Here is a 24,383-nt window from a genome sequence, read left to right as displayed (position 1 = left end):
AGAATAAAGATGGACTGTTTTAGAAATGCTCCATGATAAAACATCTAATGCTGAAAAAATATTATTTGAAAAGGAGCAAAGGTGGGTGAACAGATTGAAAACGCATCAAAATGGACTCAATGATAATATACCTTGGCATCAATTTACCTATACAGAATGGTCCAATAAGTCCTGAGTGAATATCATCAATCTAACAGCCATGAGTCTGAAAAATAGATCCCAACAACATGTACCCACAGTTTATGTAAGACGATACTAACTATTGACAAATTGAAGACATCATAGATATTTGTCCTGTGGTCCCTGTTGTTTGTAAAAGGCATTGTTGAGTACTAAACTATAAGGCTGATAGAGCTAGAGCTCCATTTCCTCGTCCCCTACCAGACAATAACCAGAACAGAATATTGACTAACATATGAGTAAACTTCCCTTGCATTTAAAGACATAATTAATAATATGTTGTCGTCTGTTAGACATATTATTAGTCTTTGGATTATCACTATATAAGGTTCCAATTAGGATCAGTTCATCGAGAAGCCAGTATTACCAAAATCCAAGTCCTCTCTCTAGCTCTACTCACTGAAAACACCGAAATCGATGCTGTCAATAAAACCATTCTCGAGATATAAGAGCCAAACTGAGTAGTATTGGAATAACATTATGTATCTCAAGGGTAATTCAAGTATTTGAACAGAGGAACAATTTTATTCCAGAAAGTGATAATTTTTCAATTTCTGGAATAAAACCGTTTAAAAATTATGCCTTGATTGGGTAATCCATCACTATATACGTATTTAACCAACGTGTTGGCTTCCACATACTTTAGAACGAAGTGTAAATGCGAAACTTTATTAGTCACCACAGTCCTCTTTCTACTTCCAAACCCAAAAAAACGCATTTCAAAAACACGCCGGAAACTAATCCCCGTAATCGGGAGCAGAGCCAGCACCTAAGAGACGGAGCAGTTCTAATGTGCAGGTGAGATTCTCAGTTACTAACTCTGGACTAAGATACTTCAGGAACAATACGGTAAAGTTGAAACTCGCTTTTTACTTCTCTTACGTTTTAGCTCAGGACAAGAAAATCCTGCGCTCCTGAGAAAACGTGGTTGTATTCCATTTCAGGTAATTTAACGTTTACTCAGGGTACCTTGATCCTCCTACAGCTCATAGATGGAGCTAAACATCAGTAGTCACCACGGTATTTCCTTAGTGACTCAGTCAAATAATTTAACCCTGTTTTAAAACGGTTATAAGAGATCTGTTTATATCCATATGATATTGTTAAACATTAGTAGCCAACACAACGTTTCCTTAGCGATTAAAACAGCTTATTTAAACTTGTTTTAACCCCTTCGCTGCTCATGACGAGCTCAGCTCATCATGAGGCACTGTGGAGCTGTGCTTATGACGAGCTGAGCTCGTCATGAATAATGGGTTTCAGGGAGGATCAGCACAGGAGGGGAAAACCATTAGCAGCCAAGGTGTTAAGCCAACAATTACAGTGATTATTAATTAGTGAGCTAAAGTTTGATAATACAGTACTTCTCTCATTCCCCCAATTGACAGACAAAACCAACGAGTCATTTCTAAATTTCACCTCCTTTTCAGTACAACATGATTGTTTTTTCCCCAGCAGGAACTTTCACAATCCGCATTAATGCAATAATGAGGCATTTTTACCATATACCTCGAATTGAATATATTTGATGATTGTTAAATGAGCATATTTGATAAGTGCTACACTGTACCCCCACACTTCTTTATGTTTCTTTTCATTACAGGTACAACATACCTATTTGGAAACATAGTGATAAATAAATCACCATATATCACACAAATTGTATGCACAAGATAAAATTTTTTATTCTGTATGTTTATCCTGACGAATGTCCCTCAGACCCCACTGGGCAAGATGGGACAGAAACATGTCGACCTTTTCTAAAGTGATATAAAGAGATCTACTAACTCGATTCTCCATTATACCCCTTGCTTTTTAACTACTAAAATTCACACCTGACGATTAAAAGTCTAAATCAGGTTAGAGTTTGTTTTAAGTCTAAATACTCTTCCACTTTCTTGGGGGTCCCCCCTTTTTATCTCTGGACACTACCACGCTACACCAGAGATTGCCTCAGGCTTGAGGCTGACATATAGCACAAATATGGAACACCCAATGATAATGCCATAACGCAAATGTGGGGCGGAAAAACTATATAAAACGCAAAAGTAACATAGCGTTTATGAGGGTGATCCATAAAATCTATTTGTTTGTGGTTACAAGTGTCCATTCTCTATTGATTATATATATTACAAGGGGTAATTGAATGGACAACCAAATCCCTCCTCCCCACTTTGAGTGATATTACATTGTACTTTCACACAGAACTTGCAACTGTTTTTATGTTCTGTACTTTCCTGGCATTTAGTCTGAACACAATAGACAAGGTCAAACAACAATGTTTCTTGTTATTTTGTTCTGGTAGGCACTAGCACCTAGACACAACACATGAGCGCTGCTGGTGTTTGTGAGCATATGAGACTTGTCATATAGGTGTGCACAGTAATGTAACATACATAGAGAGAGAGACATTCTGAGAGGAGATCACAGCTGTACCTGAGATGTAAAATGTCCACCTGTGTATGCTAAGGTACGGGTTCCTCTGCTAATCCCAGAGATCTTTGTTGTATAATCATTCCATTTCTGTAGAAGGGGAGGAAAGTTCAGCTAATCTGTCTTATAGTATGACAGGGGTTTTCATACTATATGGTTTACTGACTATGCTGACAGTATTTTTGTTAGGCATTTGTCTTCTAATTTTGCTTGAAAGCTGCATTCTAGAGCACGATAATTTAAATAAACATTTCCAACTTCCTTTGTGTCTCTGTTATATCTTATTGTGGATGAGTACGAGTGTGAGAGCGAAAGGGGGTGTCCTGTTACTGCGAGTTACAGGAGTGTTGCGTTCTGGAGTGTCAATTCACTTGTCTCTCTAGGTATGGTTAGGAGGGCAGGTGAGACACTATAGCTAGTCGGACTCTGGCTCATGGGTACTGAGAGGGTATGGTGACTCAGCCCCTACTCACTAATGTGAACTAATTATCAAGAAAGGCATGTAAAGACAATTTGATATAAAAACATATGTCCAATAAATGTATGTCAGAGGCATCCATTGCAAAGGATCTTATTACAGCATCTGACTCTGCATGCGAGGATAGGGCCACCGCGAGAGCATACAGTCTCAGCTAATGTAGAGACAGTGATCAGGCAACCTGCATTGATTTCGATGAAACTTTGATCCAGTAACTGCTGTGCCATTGCAAAAGAATCCTTGTGGCCATTGGCTCCAGTCTCATATGATACAGAAGTTGCAAACCCAAGGAACAGTCTTGTTAATGGGCCACTAAGGGACTTACCAGCAGTTCAAAATCCAGGGCAATGGGTGCCTGCCAAGCCAGGCATATGTCCAGGGTCCATTAAAAAGGGACACCAGATGCAGTGAAGCACAGGATGCATGCAGATGAAATACGCATATCGAAATGTTAAACACCAATCCTCATCCAATACTTTCAGCGATTACCCCAAAGATCTCAAGCATATGCTCACGTACGTAGTGTTGGAGCAATTCCAGTTCCTGGTAAGGAGCAGCCATTACGGAACAGTAATAACAGAATGAGAAGGCCGCCAATGAGGAACATCAGCAACAGTAACCTGCCGAACATGCAGGTGGAAATGGAGTGTATAAAAGCCGGAATTGCTCAAAAGATATTTTGGAAAGATATTACAGGCCAGAGTCTACAAGTTTAAAAAAGTGGGGTAGGCCCACTGTATCCAAGGCATTAAATATCTGATGTATCAGGTCTCCGAAATGCAGGGAAATATTTGTATTTAACAGTGATTGTATTTCACTGGAAGTTCTAGTTCTAGCCACCTGCAATTCTTAAGTCTCACTGGCAGATGTGAGAGCCATTTCTTGTTGGAACAGTAATGCTTTGAGTCTGCTTAGCTTGTTAAACTCTGCTTTCAAAGTTGGAAAGGAAGGCCACAAGAGCTATCTACAATCCCATGTGGAGGAAGAAACAAGACGTTGTTGCAACAAGTGACTAACTCGGAAACTGATACAATATACGGGACTCCCGCCCGCATACCAAAACAGTCTTGTTTATTAAGTATGAGATAGCTTCCATTTGAAAGCTCTGTAGCAAGGGGAAGATTGCGGGAGCCTCTTCCATTAGAAAACCTTTACAATCAGCACGTTCACTGCAATAGGTAATGGGCAGTGACCATAACTCATGCATGCAACCACTCCCTAGAGATCCATATCTACCTATTGGAAAATGTTTGATGCAAGCTGTGAACTGAAAAGTCGAGATGGGCAATGAAATAACACAGTGTATTAACCAAACCGCTGAATTAAATCCAGCTATTGTAAATAGGAGTTGCTCTAACTTTTCTAGTGTAGCATGGTGTAAGTTGCGTCTTTCATGGCCATTGTTTGTTGTTTTTGTGTTATATTGAATGGCCAAAACAAAGCAGTACAATTCAGAAAATGCAGAGGAACGAGACCATTTTTGAGTGTCTGAAGCATCCAGCTAAACTACATATTAGATCTAAGCTGACTTTGACCATGATACAATGTTGACATATCACTCTGCACAATATCAATGACAGACAACACAATGTTATTCAAATTATAAATACGGAATACCAATGTGTTAGTACTGTTGTCTACTACAACAAACACTTTTTCTAAATTATCTTGATCAATTTGTCTCAGACATACTGCAGCTCCCATTTGTGATAATTTCCTAATTTCATTATAAGTAGCACATATAAATCTTTTAGAATGAGGGGACTTAGGACCCATCAAAGAATCAGATAGATTCATGTCCTCAGACAAAAGAGAAAGATAGTGTTTCACTGCAGATAACATAGAATGTTCCAACTATTGCTGGCATAGCATTCCCACTGAATAGGTGGTAATAGTGTTCATATGGGTTGATTGTGAATTCTGTCGATCAGGTCTACTTAATTGGAACCCGGGTGTGGAGTTAAGAAAACAAGCATGACAACCATTTGTGTCCACTGGCTACAATAATCACCAACCTAGTTTCGAAAATGATGAGTTAAATGTTTTGTATCATACCATTTAACTGGTCTTCAGTATAGTTTGTGTAAGATTGCCATTCATCAAAATGGGCAATTAAAGGAATGGTTGGACATTAATTTCTTTAATTTTGTCTAAACCCAGTCAAATAGTCTGTTGGATCGAGTTAATTTAAGAAAATAATTTGTGTGGGGATGAGACAGGCTCAAAATAAAGTTTCTGTGCCCTGGACCTGCTAGGATATTGTACCCAAATCGATTTCAGGTCAATATTGTCTTTCCAATAATCAAAGCCTTTAAGGGCCAGCTGGTCAACAAAGAAAGCAGAATATATCATCTTTTGAGTAAGCATATATTTTTTCAGCAGGGTTGGAACCAATTGGAAATAGTATGACTTTGAGTCTGAAATATCTTGGCTGAAATATGTGTACTCTTCTGTCTGTATTTTTGAGCTTCCTAGTGCGGTACTTGGCCAATGTTCCCATTGTGTATAATTGTAATGGGGACTCTGTCCACTTGCCCTATTTAGACCTAATGATGGTAGCAGAACATCTCAGCATAATTAGCGGAATTAAGTCCTACGTCTTCTGATTCAAACACAGTATAATATTTTAATTCAGAAAGCATTGAATTCACAGTATCAACATCCCAACCATCTGCCTGTAGCCCCAGTACTATTACATCACCCATGCAAACTTAGTTTTTTTATTTGTATTTTGTATTACTTTCTCTTTTTATTTAATGTAAGGAGGAATGGGGACAACAGCCCGTCGCCCATTTTGGTAGCAGAAAGTCATGGGAGATGATGGCCATTAATCAAAAGGAAAAAAAACTGTCACAAATCCAATCCAAATGAATAAAAAAGTCAAGGAAAACACTATCCAGACATATATCTGTGTGGGGACTACATACGTGTGTTTTAACCAAGAAATAAAAACACAAATCCGCGCTGGAGGTGGATGCAAAACCGATGACGCTGAAGTACTGTCAGAAGAGAAATGGCCTTGATCCATATAATACCTGGAGGAACTCCACTGGAAGAGGGGAGTCTGCAATTTAGCAGTCGGATTTAAATGTAACTAAGAATGGATGTCCAATGGCCAGATCAGTATAAATGACCTCCATGGTAGAAGGTGAAGAAATTGAAACTGGTGCAATGTCAACTGAGGTTTTGGCCTCCCTCCCCCTTGGTAGCCGGGGAGAAGCGGTAAAAGTGGTGCTCACGAACTGCAAAGAAAAGTCTTGTGGGGGACCTCTCCTAGGCTTACCTTGGAGAATCAGCCATAAGGTGTAGTTTGACATGTTTAATGTAGACAAAGCGATTTTCTTTATATCTGGAAGTGGCGGTAAAATCACAATTTGTATATCCTGAATGCCAAGGACTGGAACAGGACTGGAACAGGAGCACATAAGTTGGGCCAAATTCCTTCTTGATTGCCACTTTTTGACAAACAAGGTCTCCAACTTTGGGAAGCCAACTAGATACAGGAATTTGAGTATCAGGGCTTATTGAGAGAGTTGCAGACAAGTGTGTACGAGCCAGGAAGTCACTGTATTTATGTAGATGCTGTATGACAATACAGTGGTTATCTACGCCAAATATCACGGCTGCCGCTGCAACATCTGGACCATTAAGGTCTGGAGCATACTTTCTGATGCAAAAGAGCATTTTGTAAGGGGTTCGCCAAACCAAAGATCTTTTAAGGAGATTATTTAATGCTGGTTAAACCTTATAGAGATGGCTCAACCAACCACGCCATGTACCTAAAACTCTAGCCGTTAAGGACTGCTTTAAGTCACGGTTCATTCTCTCCACAACAGAATGACTCTCTGGCCTGTCCAGAGAAGAAAAACGCACTTGCACACCCATGTTATGTTATTTTATTAGGAACTCATAAAGCGCGCGGCTACTCGATTGAGTGTCCCGGCGCTAGAGATACTGTGGGGGGTTAATGGACCAATGGAGTTGCTAATATCGCACTATTGCTGTAATAGCCAGTTTTTCAGTAATTTCCTCCTAAAAGGAAGAAGATCCTGGATCTGTCCAAGTTCCAGGGGGAGGCTGTTCCAGAATTTCGCTGCTTGTACCAAGAAGGAGCGACCTCCAATTCAAGCATGAAATGATTTGGGGATGCAGGCTAACTGGAGTGCCACAGAACTCAGAGCACGACGCGGATACTAGAGTTAAACTCTCTTCCTGAGGTACGAGCCCCAATCCATGAAGAGATTTGAAGGTCAGGACCATGGATTTGAATATAATCCACTTCCGGATCGGAAGCCAGTGCATGGCTTTCAGGTGAGTAGACATCCATTTTCTGGGTCCGAGCATACGAATTGCCCTGGCAGCTGCATTCTAGACTACTTGTAAGTGTGTCAGCAGGTATTCAGGGATTCCCAAGTAAAGACTATTGACGTAGTCCAGCCTGGAAAGAACCAACACCTGGACCACAGTCTTTCTATGTGTTAACGTCAGGAGGGGCTGGAATTGCCTAAGCATTTTAAGTACTCCAAAACAAGAGCCCACTACCGCTTGTACTTGGAAGTTCATGGATAGATTATCCTCCATCCTCACACCTACATTTTTGACAGTCTTGACCGAGGCGCTGGAGGGAAACATGTCCTGGGGCCACCAGTTCCGCAACACGTTGTCTAGAGGGAGGCCAAAGAGGATCATTTCCAACTTGTTGGGGTTACACTTAAGTTGGTGGGATTGGAACACTTCTGAGAGGCAGGCATTTATCGCTTCTCATCTGAAGTCTGACTTCCTGTCGCAAGTGAAGAGCAGTTGCGTATCGTCTGCATACGATACGATTTTCACTCAGTGGGCTTCAGCCAGATATACTAAGGTGGATATATAAAAGTGAAAAAGTGTGGGACTAAGGATTGAGCCTTGCGGAACCCCCACCTTTAGGGAGGGGATGGGCGCTGCAAATGGGGGAGACCAAACTGTTTGCTAGCTATTATCCAGAAGCGAGGCAAACCAACGGAGTACCGTGCCCCCGCAGCCACACTCCTGGAGTCTTAGTAGGAGCTGATCATGGAGAACAGTATTGAAGGCCGCTGATAGGTCTAAAAGAATCAGCACAGCCTTCCCTCCCTGGTCTAAGGTCTCTTTGATGGCCTCTGAAACCTCTAGAAGTGTGTTTTCAGTGCTAAAATTAGATCTGAAACCGGAATGACTCTGGAGGAATACATGATTGGATTTAGCATATGTGGTGATAACACCGTTAATGTATTTTTCCAACGCCTCCGAGAAAAAAGGGTGCAAGGATATTGGTCTGTAATTGAGGCCAACTCTGGATCTACTCTTGGTTTTTTCAGAAGGGGGAGTATTTTGGCATTCTTCCGCTTAACCTCAGCTAATGACACCAATGTCCGGGCAGGGGTCGGCCGGCCAGGGGTCGGCCGGCGAGCCCGATTTAAGTGCCTACATCATTTCCAATGAGTTGTCCAAAGATATAGGGGGGAACTACATAAGTAGCAAACCCCTTGGCTGTGTAGGTGGGGTGAAAAACGCTTGAATTTCACCCTCGGTCCTTGGCAGCGGTGAGAAGGTATCTTGGATAGATGTAATTTTCCCATGGAAATAGGAGGCTAAATGGTTCGTCCATGCTTCTGTTGGAGTGCATGGCCTTGCCACTGCACTTGGAGTTAGAAACTCCTTGACTGTTTTAAAAATGTTCTTGCTGTGGTTGGCAGACTGTGCTATTTTAGAGGAGAGGAAACGTTTTTTCTCTTCTATTACTTTCCCATAATGCCCCTTCAGCACTAATTTATAATAATTTTACCCGTAGGGACGAAGTTTTTCCGCCAGGCCCTCTCCAGGTGTTTCAAATCACTCTTGCTCTTCCTGAAGGCGACCGTAAATCAATGTGATGAGGCCCGCAAGGCCTTGACAGGTCGCAAGGAGAGGGGGCAAGCTCCTCCACCCGCAACTGAAGCCAATTGTCTAGTCCTTCTGCATCCTCCTCCACATTGCTGTGGAAGGGGATTGAGTGATTGTTAAGGGCCGTAGTAAAGCATAGGCTGTTTTTGGCTAAAATGTCTGAGGCTGCGAGAGGGTGGCCTTCCCTGTGTTTTGCAGGGGTTAAGCATCTTCTCAAGCATAAATTCTATCATCGAATGATTGGACCATACTAGCGGGACCGGGACTGAGGATACCAATTTGTCTGTGGAGAAAATATGGTCTAGAATATGTACTTTTTCATGGGTCGCTTGAAGAACAGTGACATTTAAAAAAAAGCTAACAAGTCACATAATCTACTCGGCTCCGGTTCAGTGAAATTATTATCCATATGACTATTAAAATCACCTAAGACTAGGCAGTGTTTAAAATTGATGGCCAGAGGAGAAACAACATTGCTAATTGAAACAAGGAACTGACCCGTGGGACCCAGGGGTCTATAGATCAAGAAGCCGGCCACCGATTGTTGCGCTGACACCCTGATATGAAATCCCAGACTTTCAGCACCAGCTATATCAGCTATGGGGATCATAGAGCAAGAAAAGTAGTGTTTGAAAATAATAGCAATGTCGCCCCCAATGCCTAATGATGATACCTCCTGAGTTTCCGATAGCCAGGAGGGATGGCCATGGCAATGGTGGGATTAGATGTTTCTCTGAGCCATGTTTCAGTTAAAAAAGAAAGTCATGGCTCTTATCCAAGAGTAAATCGTATATTTGAAGGGCATGTTTACTAAGGGATTGTGAATTAAGGAGCATGGCCTTCAGGTGACCGTTTTCCCTATCCGGGTTTGTCTTATTATGGGGGGGGTGAGCCCCCAAAATCACTTGCCGGCGATTCTCTGGTAACTGGGTTAGAGGAGGCCCAGCTGCAGGTGTTACATGCCCAATTGCGACTGTCTTTAGGCATGGGCACGAGGCCCAAGGCCATGAGCTGAACTCTACTGTAGGAGAGGGGCTTACCATTATCAGGGACAGCTCCTACAGCGGGCCAGCGCTGTCCGCCCCTGGGACGCGGACTTCATAGAATCACAATCCGCTTTAGACGCAAAAGCTGGACCTTGGCAAATGTCGAATGGGGAACAAGCATAAGTCCTAATGAAGATTTGCAAGTGTTTAATAACTGTTCGAGCGTCAGCTGAGCACTGTGGCCAACCCCAGAGGACCCTTGGAGCAAGAATCAACGGCAACCAAAATAAACTTGAAAGCTGCATCTGAAAGCTAAGGACTGCAATGATCTAGGTAAATACAGCCAAAGGCTGATTAGAAATAAACAGACAAGTCTGTGCTGGATGAGAAAGAGTAGAACTCTTAGGGGCCCATTAGGATGGCAGGCAGATCTCCCCCGCTGGGCCTGCGGTAGCCACCGCTGGCCCGGCGGGGGGGATCCGCCTGGCATCCATACCTAAAAGAACCCCCGCCATTTTAGGATGGCGGGGGGTCAGCGGCGGATGGAAAAACCATCCGCTGCTTTTCCGCCGGCGGAAAACATGTATGTCCAGTATTTGTAAAGCGCAAACAATTACCTGAAGGTGTCAAGGCACTGGGGGCCGTCGGGAAGATTAAGCAAGCTATTTCCCAGAGTCACATGGTGCTGGGCAGACCCTGTCACTGGAGCCGGGGATCGAACCATGATCCCCAGTGTCTAGCGTGTATTGCCCTGGCCACTGCGCCACACCTCTTTCACCGTATAAGATGGTGGCAGTGTCTGCAGGACACCGCCATTCATATTATGATGATTGCGGAGAGCAGCCCTTCAATGACGGCGTTGCTGCCATGGAAAGGCATGCAGTGGTTGTCTTTGGGGACCCGTTGCGGGCCCCCAGGGTGTTGGGGTGATGAGGGGGTGCACATGGGGGTACCCATGGTACAAGGTGGCAGGCATTGCATGGTGCCTGTCACGTTGTGCATGCAACGATATGCATTTTTCAAACTGCGGCAGATTCTGCTGACAGCACCGCTCGCCGCAATGTAAGAAAATGCGGGATGCGCCCACCAGTGTGGTGGGGGCATCCTAAATGGGATGGCGGGAAAGGAATCCTAAATGGAATGGCGGGACCGCCGCACCTATGGCAGGCAGTCCCTTTAGATGTTGCAGTCATAATAGACCCCTAAATCTGTTGACAAATATCACAACATAACTCATATTTTTGGTTTGCCACCAATACCACTGTTGAATGTGCTGAAGCAATGCCTTCATAGCGGCAATTATTAAGGACGGTCTGTGGTCAAGGTTGGGAATACTCCCTACAGCGTGATCTTCCACACGTTGATGACTCAATGTTTGTATAACATGAGTGCGTGGCAACCGATCCTTAAGATTTGTCACCTTAACCCAAAGCATCTTGTGATTAATTGTGCTACCCTTGGAATCCCTAAAATCATGTTTTGCCAAATACTGTTAATTATGATTAAATGATTGCACATAGTAAAACAAATCACACACTATGAGTGTGGGTAAATCGGGATTTGTATGTTCAAGTGCCAGAAATAAATCCTTCAGCTCAACTAACTGAGTAATACAGTCCCCCGGAGTGCAGTAAGCGTAGGGTAAACATTGTGCCTAAAATGAAGGCGCATGCTGCAGAATATTGCTGCTTAGAACCTATAGTTGGTTGTGCTGCACCATTAGTGTAAATAACACACTTGTAATCAGCAAGCGGAATAACCAAAGACGTCATAGGATTAACATGTTTATATTGTGAAACTTCTTGTATCTGTAAAAAAGGTCAAAGACAAAGTCAACATCAATGGATGTTAAGGATATAGGGCCAGATGTATGAAGGCCATGTTTTTCGATTTCATAATTGTGAATCCTTGCGATACGCAATTAGGAAATCGTAAAAACAGCATGCATGAAAGTGTTCTGAACACTTTCTGCAATTCCTAGGGGATCGCAATTGACCTACCTCATGAATTATAATGAGGAAGGTCGTAATTTGCGATACCCTTGGAATCGCAAAAATCACACGGATTGAGGCCTGCTCGGGTCAGCAGACCCCCCCATGTCCTTGATTGCTTTCAAATAAAGCAATCTTTTGTTTTTGTAAAGAAGCCTGTTTCCCTTAAAGGAAAACTGATGCTTTACAAAAAAAATTAAACATTTTCCTTTCATATTTTAAGAGCAGGCAGTGACCACTGACTGCTCTTAAAAAATGTTTATACAAAAATTCACAAGGGGGAAGGGGTCCCATGGGGACTCCTTCCCATTTGCGAATGGTTTACTACCTACTTGAAGTGGGTGGTAAAATGTGAATGTTTTGCGACCGCATTTCAGTTGAAAAACATTCATGCATACTGTTGCAATTCGGTATTAGGAAGGGATGCCCTAAACACGCCCCTTCCTTGTACCGAATCGCAACCGCAAATTGCAATTCGGTAACATGTTACCAAATCGTATTTTGGGTTTGATACATGTTTAAACCCTTTTTTGCATTTGCAAACAGGCTGATTCTGCAAATCAGCCCGTTTGCGAACGCAAACATGGTTAATATATGTTGCTCATAGTCCTTTGAATCCATCTAGGATGAAACTCTAGCTTTTGTGACCTCCTCCATGGCGGGCACAGGACAAACAAGAATAATGCATTTACCTTGAGGAAGAGGCCGTTCCTTGAGGATGGTCTGTATTTTCTCAGTGGAATCAAAACGCATTTACGAAAGATAATCTAAATGTGATTTATAAGCAATGGGTAAAATGTCACCTTCATGAAAGGTGACGTGTAAAACCAGGTGAACCCCGGAAAAATCTGGATAACCAAAGTAGTTGTATTTAGTTGTGTATGTAAATGTCGTGTCTCAAGTAAGTCATACTGTAAAGATCTGAGAATTTCAGTGTGTTTAGGCGTCCAGTAGGATAGATAACAAGTTGCATTTGAAAGGGGCAGCACATTTGTCAAGCAGCGGTGGGCTTTGTCAGGAAGCTGCTCCATATGGGTGCTATGGCACAGTAGACAGCTGTCTGTTGCCACAGGCTGCAGCATGAACCCTAAAGGCTGTTACGAGGGGTCTACGCAGCTATGCACTATAAGCATGGCTAATGCCACTGAAAATGTTTCCTATTTGCTGGTGGGCACAGTAAAACCTTGGCAGCAGCAGGTTGGACCATATGGACTATCTTTGGGCATCCATTTCTGGTTGGATGCAGTCCCCCTGGCAGCAGGCAAACACATGGCGGGACAAGCAGTCAAACGAGAGACGGGGCTGTCCGATTCTTATAAGCAGTATTGTAAGGTTGAGCATGTTCCGTCATTCATTTTCATCTTTACAATGTGCAATCTTTTCAATAAAATTACTGAAGGGATATGGTTTGTTTGAATTCAAGGTGTAAAAATTCTCTGCCTCGGTCATAATTTTAGAAAGTATTGGAGAGATTACAGCTTCGAGGACAATCGTAGCCTGGCAATGTCTCGAAGTTTACAAGTGATTTCCTAGTTATTATAAATCTCCAGCCTCCTGCAGAAACCGAGCAGAATCCGAACAACAAGTTTAGACAGAAACGTCTCAAGTTTTTATTACTTTTTGCCAAGTGGATGATTACTGGAGACAGGGGTAATGTTTCATCTGGATCAGTACCGCTCATGAAATTGATACAGATTCAGTCATCCAATTCTCATGTCCATGCTCCAGATGAAAAGGAAATAAAATCAAAATAAAAATGTATAAAGCGCTCTGTTACCCGGAGGTGTCTGGGAGCTATTGTCTTTGAAAAATGTTTCTCTGAAAGCAAATTTCAAAATGAATTCAGCCACTCTGCTTCTGTCCTGCAACTCCAGAGACAAATGGCGCCTTGTGCTGGATTCATTAAATGAATGAAGTAAGTGATCAAAGTAACTCAGCAAAGCTTCTGTGGAGGGGAACACGGGTTGTGGGGAGGGGCTCGCCAATACTGGCAGGCGGTTTTACACTGACTGGGTGTAAACAATGTTTTAAATGAGATGCACTTTGAATGTGTATTTGTATGCAAATGGTCTGTGTGCCAAGTATCAATAAAGACTTGTAGTCTAGGGCGAGGGGCACTTCAAATACAATAAAGATGAGCCTACATTTTAGAATTGTGCTTACCCTTACCTTTGCCTGAATACACGGGTACCGCTGAGAATAAGAAAGGTACAACGTGCAGGGCATGTTGATAAATTCCATGAAATATGCATAGCATCCTGTGCAGACGATCTAAAGCATGCTTCACTCAGTGCACCCGATCTAGAAATCGAAGATCGGCTACAGCCAGGCTCCTAGCGGTCCTTAGAACTAAAGGAGCCCACTGGGGCGGGAAAAGGTTCATTGCAGGACAGCAAAACGGTGAAATTCGCTTCCCGTCACACTGAGAGATGGTCCTAACTTATGGTCCTTCAGGAAACCACTAAAACCCTGGCTTTTTAATACCTAACACTGTACCGTTTTCTTTTAATGCTTGTATCCCGCCCAATTCAGAAGCAGCACCAAGACGCCTTATGGTGTTCGAGCGCTCTATAAATCAAATGGAATCATCCCAATGTCGTGTTCTGCAAAACTGTAAACATCTTCAGGTTCTTGTAGTGTGACAAGTTTGCGTTGGGACTGAAAACAACAAGTTCCAGAATCCATTGCGTTAGAATAAAAACTGCACTCTAGATCAGTGGCCGTGGCGGTTCCTGACAAATCCTACATTCAGATTGGAATAGACTCGGTTTTGTTCTTCAATTTATAGGGAGCCCAAAGACCGGCTAATAGAGTAATGGCTTCAGAAAGAGGAAGAGGTGTCCAAGTCAGACAGGATGCAAGAAATGTCCTCTGAAAACAAAACTTGGAAGAGTCCACGTGGAAACAACGGACGGGGGAGCATGTTTTGTACGAGATGTCAGAGAGCAGAGCTGTCCCCAGGGCGCCAGTGTGGTGTGCCAACTCTATGTCTGCACCCCAGGGTGCCAGGGAAGTGCAACTGTGTGTCTGCTTACCAGGGGCCAGTGGGATGTGCCAACTCTGTGTGTGCGCCCCAGGGCGCAAGTGGAGTATGCCAACTATGTGTGTGCGCCCCAGGGCGCCAGTGGGGTGTGCCAACTCTGTCTGCGCCCCTTGAAACTCCATCCCATAATGAGCATTGCTCGTGGCAGCTGGGCTCTGGAACCTTGGTTGAATTACACATGTGACTGGAGGGGATGAAGGGCTTTAATAACTCATGCTTCAGGAATAGAAACAAGGGAAGAGGCCTTGTCCCGAGATCTCCTAGGCTGGCGCCTTGCCTGTCCCTTCCAAGAGCCTCCTCTGAGCGCAAGGTGCCGGTCTCTCTCATCCCTGTGGTGACCTCAATTCCTGCCTCCCAGGACATGCAGGCGGTGCCGACACTGCGCATGTGATGCGCCGTCAGTGTTTGGATGCTCTGTGTTAAAAGAGTCCGTTCGGTGATCATGGGTGCTCAGCGGCTCCCTCTGTGGCACAGTAGGGTGCTGGCTCTGGACAGGCAGGTGGTGCCGCCACTGCGCATGCGCCGGCAGTGTTGGGATGCTGTGTGGTTATGGAGTGATTACCGCTGCACAGCACCTCCCTATATGGCTGTACGGATCAGGATTCGGCAGGGCTGTGATGAAGCAACAAACCTCGCCCGATGAATTGTATCAAAGCTAAGCATGGGCGAATTTTGCAAATTTGCGATCCGCGAATTTGCGGATTTGCGAATTCGCGATCCGCAAAATTCGCGAATTTGTGCGAATTTGCGGATTTTTGGTTTTTTGCGTGTTCGCTGGGTTTTTTGCGTGTTCGCCGGGTTTTTTGCATGTTCGCGGGGCTTTTTGCGTCTTCGCGAGCCGCTTGCATAGCGAAGTTACCCATGCAGTCGTTTATGGGAGAGGGAGAGAGAGATAGATAGATAGATAGATAGATAGATAGATAGATAGATAGATAGATAGATAGAAAGAGAGAGAAAGAGAGGGAAAGAGAGAGGGAGAGAGAGAACGAGAGAAAGAAAGAGAGGCCGGATCTCTGAAGGGCCAGATTCCTGAGTTGAACCTACAGAACATACAGCTTTTTATTTTTAGCAAAATGCACATGAAAATTGTGCTGTAAAGGTCTCTTTTAGTTTAACCCCTCCTGACAACTCAAAATGGGTGTATTTGCCATCCTCTCCCTTCTTCCTGTTTTTTATATCTGTAAGTGCTTCCTGATGAGGTTTAATTCCTTGGACAGGTGCCTCGTTGCCTACTTGTAACTATTTTCTGACCCTGCTTCAAGGGTCAGAGCAGGGTCAGAGAATAGTTGCAAGTAGGCAACGAGGTGCCATGAAGCAATTAGCAGCAGGTGTCCAAGTTGAAGTTAATTTGTTTGTAACCCTTTTGTAAAAGGTTACAAAGAAATTAGGTTCAACTTTTGCACCTGCTGCTGTAACCCTTGCTTGGCTGAAAATTCGTCCCCGCTGATTCTCGGATTTTACCGCGATTTTCGCGAGATTCGCGGATCGCGAAATCGCTAAAAATCCGCAAATTTGCCCGCGAAACGGATTTTACGCCCACCCTTAATCAAAGCTCCGGAAGTTCATTACTGAATTGCTATAACCTGGACTCTAATATGGAGTTTACTTCAGAAGATGCAGATGGCGCAGAATGGATCATGACATTAGAAGAAAATAATGAAGCCAGCCGGAAGTGAGCGTGTGTGCTTGTGGAGTGCCTCGCCTGCTGCCGGGACTGACCCGCTGCCGAGGGAGAGAGAAACACATGGAAAGAGCCCGGTGAGTGAGCCGGGGGAGGAGGGGATGTGTGCACGTGTGTGTGTGCACTTGTGTCTGTGTGTGTGCACGTGTGCCTGTGTGTGCGCGCTTGTGTCTGTGTGTGCGCGTGTCTGTCTGTGTGTGTGTGTATGTGTGCGCGTGTGTCTGTGTGTGTGCATGCGCGGGTCCTGATCCATTGTGAGTGTGAACAGCATGCCGGAATCGAAGCTCGTGTTGACGCGCGGGACCTGATCCGATTCCGGCATGCTGCGCGTGCCCATCTCCTGTCTCCTTGAAAGCATAGCCGCTGACTATAGGTCTCGCTGCGAGACAGCGCTTCGCGCTGTAATCATCAGGGCGAGACCTAAAAATCTAGACCTATCAAGGCATAGAGCATTTTAATATATTGAGCATAATCGGGAATATAAGTCATACCATCATTCAAAAACCTAAGTAGGAACTGCAATTTTATAAGTGTATTCGTGGGTTGCAATGGCCCACATTTTTTCCCTAAAATGAGAGGCCAGGCTTTTACCCTCATTTGACAATTCATAACCAAGGAAAAGGACACTGACGAAGGAAATGTGAGATTTTGCAAAAGGTTACTTGTAATCAACATCAGTAAATTGTGTAATAATGCGATCCACTCTAGCCATATGAGGATTCAATTCATCATCTGTTAAGTAGATGTCATTGATATAGGAAACAGCATCTGGGTCAATGCCATTTAGAATTGACACAATACGTGCTATAAACACACTTGGCCTGTTTTTGTTGCCCATAGGTAAACAAGTGTAGCGCTTCTGGGACCCGAGGGCTGAACACACAGACCAATTACAGATCTCTGGAGCCAAATGGTGACTGAAAATACCACTGGAAATATCCAGAGTAGTTTTACATTTTTTACAAACAAGATTATTAATTAGTTCTGTACTATGTGTATTGTGAACAGAAAATGTGTGTGTATAACTATGCAAATGCAAGTAATTTAAAACAATACAATAGGAGTGATCCGGTTTCAAAACCGGAAAGAGAGGATTGTTCATCTGAGACACACAAGGTTCAATTACTCCCTTGTACTCTATTTGAGCAAGAATGTCTTTAATGGATGCCTTGGCATAGGATGCTGTGGCTGAGGCTACATAGTAGAACATATAGGAATAACTTGGAAAGGAGAATTTTTATCCCAACCAGCATGGTTGCAATATAAAGTGGGGGCCATTGCAAGGGCCCATACAGAAGCATACGCTTGTTGAAGTTTGTGAGGGACAAGATGCGAAAAGGAAGGGAGGATAGCAAGAATAAAAGGAGGAGGCCAATCAACCTCCGCCAAAAGAATGTCATATGAAGAAGTTAAATCATCCAAAAGACAGCTTTAATGGTGCGTTTAATGTTACCTTAGAGCATATCTGAGGGTGAAACATGGGTGTCAGTGGTTTCTACAGTAATAAAGGTTTCAGTTGCTCTTGCTTCAAGAAGCTGGCGGAGTGTCTTGCACAGTATGGTGACTTCTGCTGCGATGTTGAGGAGAGTCACTGCCCAACTCCTGTCTAGGAGAAGGGTTCTTATCGTCTGGGGCATATTTAGCTGTCACGGCACCAACTTATTTCTTTTTAAAAGGGGCTTTATGCAGAGTTAGTCGATCCTCTTTCTTTATCTTCAAGTCAAACAAGTGTTGTGTCTCCCCTTTAGCTTGCACATACTCTCCTTGTCTGTGATCACAATGACCTCCTCAATCATACTGCTGGTCAGATGAGTCCTGAAAGAAACGAGGAGAATGGGGATCAGGAATCTGATTAAGAGTCTTGATTTAAGAATGAACACAAAAATCGTATTGCTGTTCAGAGGACTCAGGGGGGCAGCGAACCAACACAAGGTCTTCTGTTCTGTTGTGGCTGTTCATATTTATCCCAGGTCTTTTTAGGAAAGTCACAGGGTAGACGGGCATCCTTGTCTGTAACAGATGTTACAAGAGTTGGTATGGAGGGTCTGGTCCCCAAACTATTACATCTCAAGGAAATATACACCTGAGCTATGATAATCGGCAACTCACGTTTGCAGTCCGCCATAGCCACCGCAGCGAGTTGCTGGCATATAGACAAAGACAATGCTTCACCTTTAACATTAGAATGAATCTTTTTGGAGACAACTGGAAAACTACCTTCAGGTTTCATACCCAAATCTAGGGCAGGACCTGCCCCATGTTCATTCTGTATATTTTGGAAGACGTTTGGCAGAACGCCCATTGAGGGAGTGCCATAACAGAGAGTTTATACTGTGGCAAAAACTGTAACTCAGGTGTTGCAGTTGGCTAAAGGGGGAACCAGACCACTGGGTAAACACATAGTTCAGACTTCTACGTTTTTCTTTTGGTCCCTTAAGGGGAAGCATAAATGATTGTACAATAACTGGAATGATTACAAGTCCCACTGCCTCAGGGCCTGTGCGGGCGCACAGGCCTAGCCGGGCCGGCCTAGAAAGCATGGGAAACAATTTGTATCAAGCTGCGGTATGAAAAAACTTCTTGGTTATGTAAAGTGCGTGTTTCTGCCAAATTCAGATTACTTAAATTTGGGTATGTCGTAAAACCCGCAAGGGTAGGCCAGGTAACCCCATCAATACTTAAGGGGCCCATACGAACAATGCCAGGAACATGGGGAAGGGCGCCTTTAAACCAAGTCTGGTGTTCCGAGATGGAACTTCAAGAAGTGCATAAGGACAATAAAGCTGTGGTGCTGCAGGTGTAGAATAAGTATTAAACATATTGTCATCATCGTCCTCAGCCGGAAAGGAGACCCTTGAATAAAAAAACACAAGTGGTAGGCTGCGTCTGCCTCAATACAAAAACTACTGGAGCGCCCACATTAGGGACTCCATGCTGAAGTAAAGGTTGAGTAACTGCTGGGTGGCAATTACCTGCAATCGCAAAAGGTTGCTCCATAACCAATTATTAATGGATGCCAATGGTAGCCCAAAGAGGGTATAGACTTTTTAATATTCAAGCTTGAAAAACTAACAGAACTAGGTGTCCCCTAAAAACTGTGGAGGATATTTCATAAACATTACAGATGTCTTCGTAAAATAGTGCGGAGGTATTGTGGACAGGCACAAGCGCTACTCACGGATAATGTAAATATATACCTGACCAAACGTTGGGCGCCATGTTCCAGGGATTCTGCTCAGGAACAGAACTATGCTTGAGACTTTAGAACGTCAGTGGTTAGGGACTGAATCAACATACCACCTCAGTACCAATGAGCCCAAGTCCTACTAGCAGTAGTGTCTCACTTGTTCTCGTAACCATACCCAGAGAGACAAGTGAAAGAACGCAACACTCCCGACACTCTCTAGGATCCCAGTAACAGGACACCCCCTTTCGCACTCATATTCGTCCACAATAAGTTATAACAGAGACACAAATTACGTTTGAAATTTTTATTTCAACTATCATGCTCTAGAATGCAGTATTTATGCCACAATTTAAAAACAAATGACTTATGAAAATACAGTTGGCATAGTCAGTAAACCATATAGTATGAAAAGCCCAGCCATATTATATAACAGATTAGCTGAACTCACCTCCCCTTCGACAGAAGCAAAATGATTATACAGCAAAGGTCTCTGGGATAAGTAGTGGGCCCCGTACCTTAGCATATACAGGTGGGCATTCTACCTCTCAGGTACAGCCGTGATCTCCTCTCAGAAAGTCTCTCTTTCTCTATGTATTGATACATTACTGTGGATACCTATATTACATGGCTCAGATGCTCACAAACACCAGCTGCACCGATGTGTTATGTCTAGGTGACAGTGCCTGACCAGAACAAAATAACAAGGGCCATTGTTGTCTGTCCTTGTCTGCTGTATTCAGACAAAATCCCAAGAAAGAACAGTACGCAAAAACTGCTGTAAGTTCTGTGTGAAAGTACAATGTGGCACAAAAATAAGCGTATTTATATAGTAACGTGTGTAAAGCAAACACGGCCTATATCGTGCACAGTTAGGCTAACTACAATGGGTCATGCACTGAACACATGACCCTCCCTCCATAGAGAGGACCACACCAATATGCATGAATAACACCCACTACTACAAATGCTCTTATACTTATACAAGAGACCTGAAATAGCCCCTTGGAGCAAATATCACAGAGTCAGTTAGAGATCTTACTTACAAAGTCTATTTACAGGGGTTGAGTGCATTATTCTGGCATTTATATTTCATATTTTTCTTTGTTGCTTTTTCTGGTTCAGATGTTCGCACTTCATTTATCCAGGCACATCGAGCTATTTCCTTGGTTTGAGCGCTCCCCCTGAGCCCAGTCATCCTATATGCCAAGTTTTAAAGTTTTCACTGCTCCAGTTCTTTCTGTGAAATGGCACTATTTTCTCTCTAATTAAAATATGAAAAGAAATGTATACACTCACTAGCAAAGACGCTTCTTCTTCCAAAGCTTCTCTGTGATGGGCCTGAAATGTGTTCTTCTCTGTAGGTGGTTTATAAGGCATCTTGGAACACCAAACATGAATATTCCTAGAATATCATTTTGCCTTGTCTCCTTGTGGCTTTCAGCCCTTCCTCTTTTTCAGACACATAGTGAAACTTTACCAGGATATCCTGGGCCATTTGATATGCTGTGGCCATCAGGTACCAATTAATGTGCTCTATCGAGGCATACAGCTTTTTGCTCCTTCCCCTGTAGGGACAAAAACCTACCCACCATAAACTCTTCAAAGGCAGGGCCTTCTGCGTCGTTCTTTTGGCCCTTAAATCTCAAATACTCTCTCCTAGACTTGTTTTCTAATTCCTCAGCCTTCAGTAAGGCATCCGTCAGCTTAGTATATATGGATTACAAAGTGTGATTAAAACTTGTTTTGGCCAATTCCAGGATGTGAAACCTGCCCTCCTCCTCTCAGACTCTGATCCTCACTGAGTACTCATCCTGTCTTAAGGCTCCAATCTTACAGCTCAAACTTTCAAAGTTCAAGTAGGCTTTTCTCAATGCCACTTTTGAGCTCTTCTCTTAATTCTAGTTTCAATGAGCACAGGATGTCTATGAGGTCTGCCTTTGTTATCACCATGTGTGAGTCTTACAGATAACTAGCACATGTACTCACCATACTAACATCACTATTAGCCTTCCCAGGTTTATCTTTTTATATATCCAAGAAGGCGTTTCTCGTGAAATTTTCTTTTTGGGTCACGTTCCACAGCAGGATAGACGGGGCATGAATGGGGAATCCCACTAGAATCAACCTCTATCTCCTCTCCATTGGAGTCTCGTCAATTGGCATTGCTCAATGCACCATGTCCCTCTTTTATCTCCATTTCCATGGGTCTCTCTTCCTCTACTAGAAAATGGGTAACCGGCAGGGAGTGGGGGCCAGTCCCTTGGCTCCTGTGCCATATATCCTAATGCTTACACCTCCTCACTTCAAAGATGAGGCTCAGGTTCTTTCTTTGCCCTGGGACCCCACCCAGATTCTGATTCCCTCCATGTCAACTGGGCCTTCCTCCTCAGCTGCAGTGAGCTCTCTAGAATCTCTCTTTCAGGCCCATGTCTAACATTGGTGCTTGCACCAATGAGCTCAGGCACTCTTTGCAGGGAACTCACTAGGGCCTGGGTGGCTGCCCTAACATTACTTTAGCTGTGCAACTAGACCGGAGAACAGATTGATGATGTCAGGCTCCATCTGGTAGACTACATGCCACAGGAATCAGCTCCATGCTCTTCCAAAACTTCATCTGTCAGTCGAGTTGAACCTCAATCTGGCCCAGGGTTGAATCTGCAGGTCTATTCCATCTTCAGCTCGTAGAAATGATGGTCATTGTTATTGTCAATAGGGCTGCACCAAGCGGCCTTACTCATTCTGGGCTGGGGCTGCTGGAGTGCTCCCACCATGCACACATCCTGTTCAGTAAATTTTTAAGAATTAGAAAACATTTTCATACTTTCTATACTATCCAATATACCTGTGTCTGTAACACTAAGCGAAAGATATGTTTGTGCAAAAATAATGAATATATAGTCCTACTAGTTAATCTACCAAATGGTGTGGTAACACTCTGGAAACAAAATTGTCAGTCTGCACATGACATTTTAATGAACTCTAATGCACTCTACAAATGCTTACACTGCCAAAACTGTTTAAAAGAAGCTAAACTACAGAAATGTAAACTAAGCTAAAGTAAACTACGCTAAACTAAAATATATTAAAAGGAGGGGGGAGCCTAGTTAAACAGGACGTTATATTTTCAGGGGAAGATTAGGTTGATTTACTAAATAACATTAAAGAGAAGAGATACCAGTTTCTGCAGCAACTCAACTTTGTTGAAATATGTCATTATTATATAACATTAATTTCTTCACATCAGTTATGATCACAACACTGAACTATCTTGGAGCTGGGAAACTCAATAATCTGAATTCCAAACCATTACTTCTAACTTAATATGAAAAATAGAGTACATGAAATTTGACTAGACAAATACCCTAATCAATTCATCATGCAGTGACACAGACGAGGGGGCCATATGTAATTAAATAGAGTTGGACTTAAAGGGAACCCTTGTGGAACTCGACACTCAAGCTTAAAATCAGTGGAAGTAATGAGAGACGTTGAGTTGGGTTTACTATGATTTTATAGAAAAGATTTTAACTAGTCCAACACAAGACTGTTTATTCCAGTCTCACTGTGTTGGACGATGAGTATACAATATGATACAGTATTGATGACTGTTTGCTCCCCAGTAGTTTGTGTCCATTTCTCCCATGTGTAGGGGTGTTTCCTGGTAGCTCTAGTGCTCATCAGTGCTTTATACTGGAGAAGCGGTATGAGTTCAGGCATATATGGCATTGTGTTTATATTACTTTTGAGGTTTGCATAAAAGTTACTGTATATACCTGTTTTATCAAAGTCACTGCATTTGCTGGTTCCTCCATTTACCTTGGTTCCCCCTTACTGAGGACTCCTTTGCTGGGTGAAGATGTTTCCTGTGAGACCCATGTGTAACTAAAGTCCATCCATCTGTCTGTGTCTCTTGTTGTGCAGGTATAATTCCAGGAGTGCACACGTCTCAGTCTACCCACCATTTGCTTGATTCACTATGATGTCTAAGAGTGACTTGAGCATCTCAGCAGGTATTATGTCAGGTCATACAATGTTACGCTTTTTAACTGCTCATCTCAACGTTTGGAGAGGAATTTATTTAACCAGACCTTCTGTTCCAGTGACAATTTGGGCAAGGGCTCCTCCACCACAATGGTATCCATATTCAGTGCTATATGTCCAGGTCTGGACTGGCTGTAGCGGGCGCCAGGCATTTTCCCAGAGGGCCAGGAGGGAGGGGGCCGGTGTTGGAGTGGTGGGGGATGTTTTTCTTACTGGGGGCAAGTTTTGCAGCAGTGTTTCCCACCAGGAGCCCCCGGCTGGTCCGAATGAATTGTCAGGTCTGGTTTGCGTTCTCAGTCCAACCGTGTAAACGTCCATATGAAAAGCCTGAAATTACCGGTGGAAGTCCACTCCCACTTCATAACCAGAAGTAGATCTAAAATTGGAGAAATGGTTGGCTATCTCCTGAACATGATTCAGAACATGGCCAGTCCTAATTTTCCAGGCCAGCAAGGCACCAAT

Source organism: Lissotriton vulgaris, chromosome 5 (assembly GCF_964263255.1).
Source record: "Lissotriton vulgaris chromosome 5, aLisVul1.2, whole genome shotgun sequence".
Lineage (NCBI taxonomy): Eukaryota > Metazoa > Chordata > Amphibia > Caudata > Salamandridae > Lissotriton > Lissotriton vulgaris.
This window is presented reverse-complemented; position numbering follows the sequence as displayed.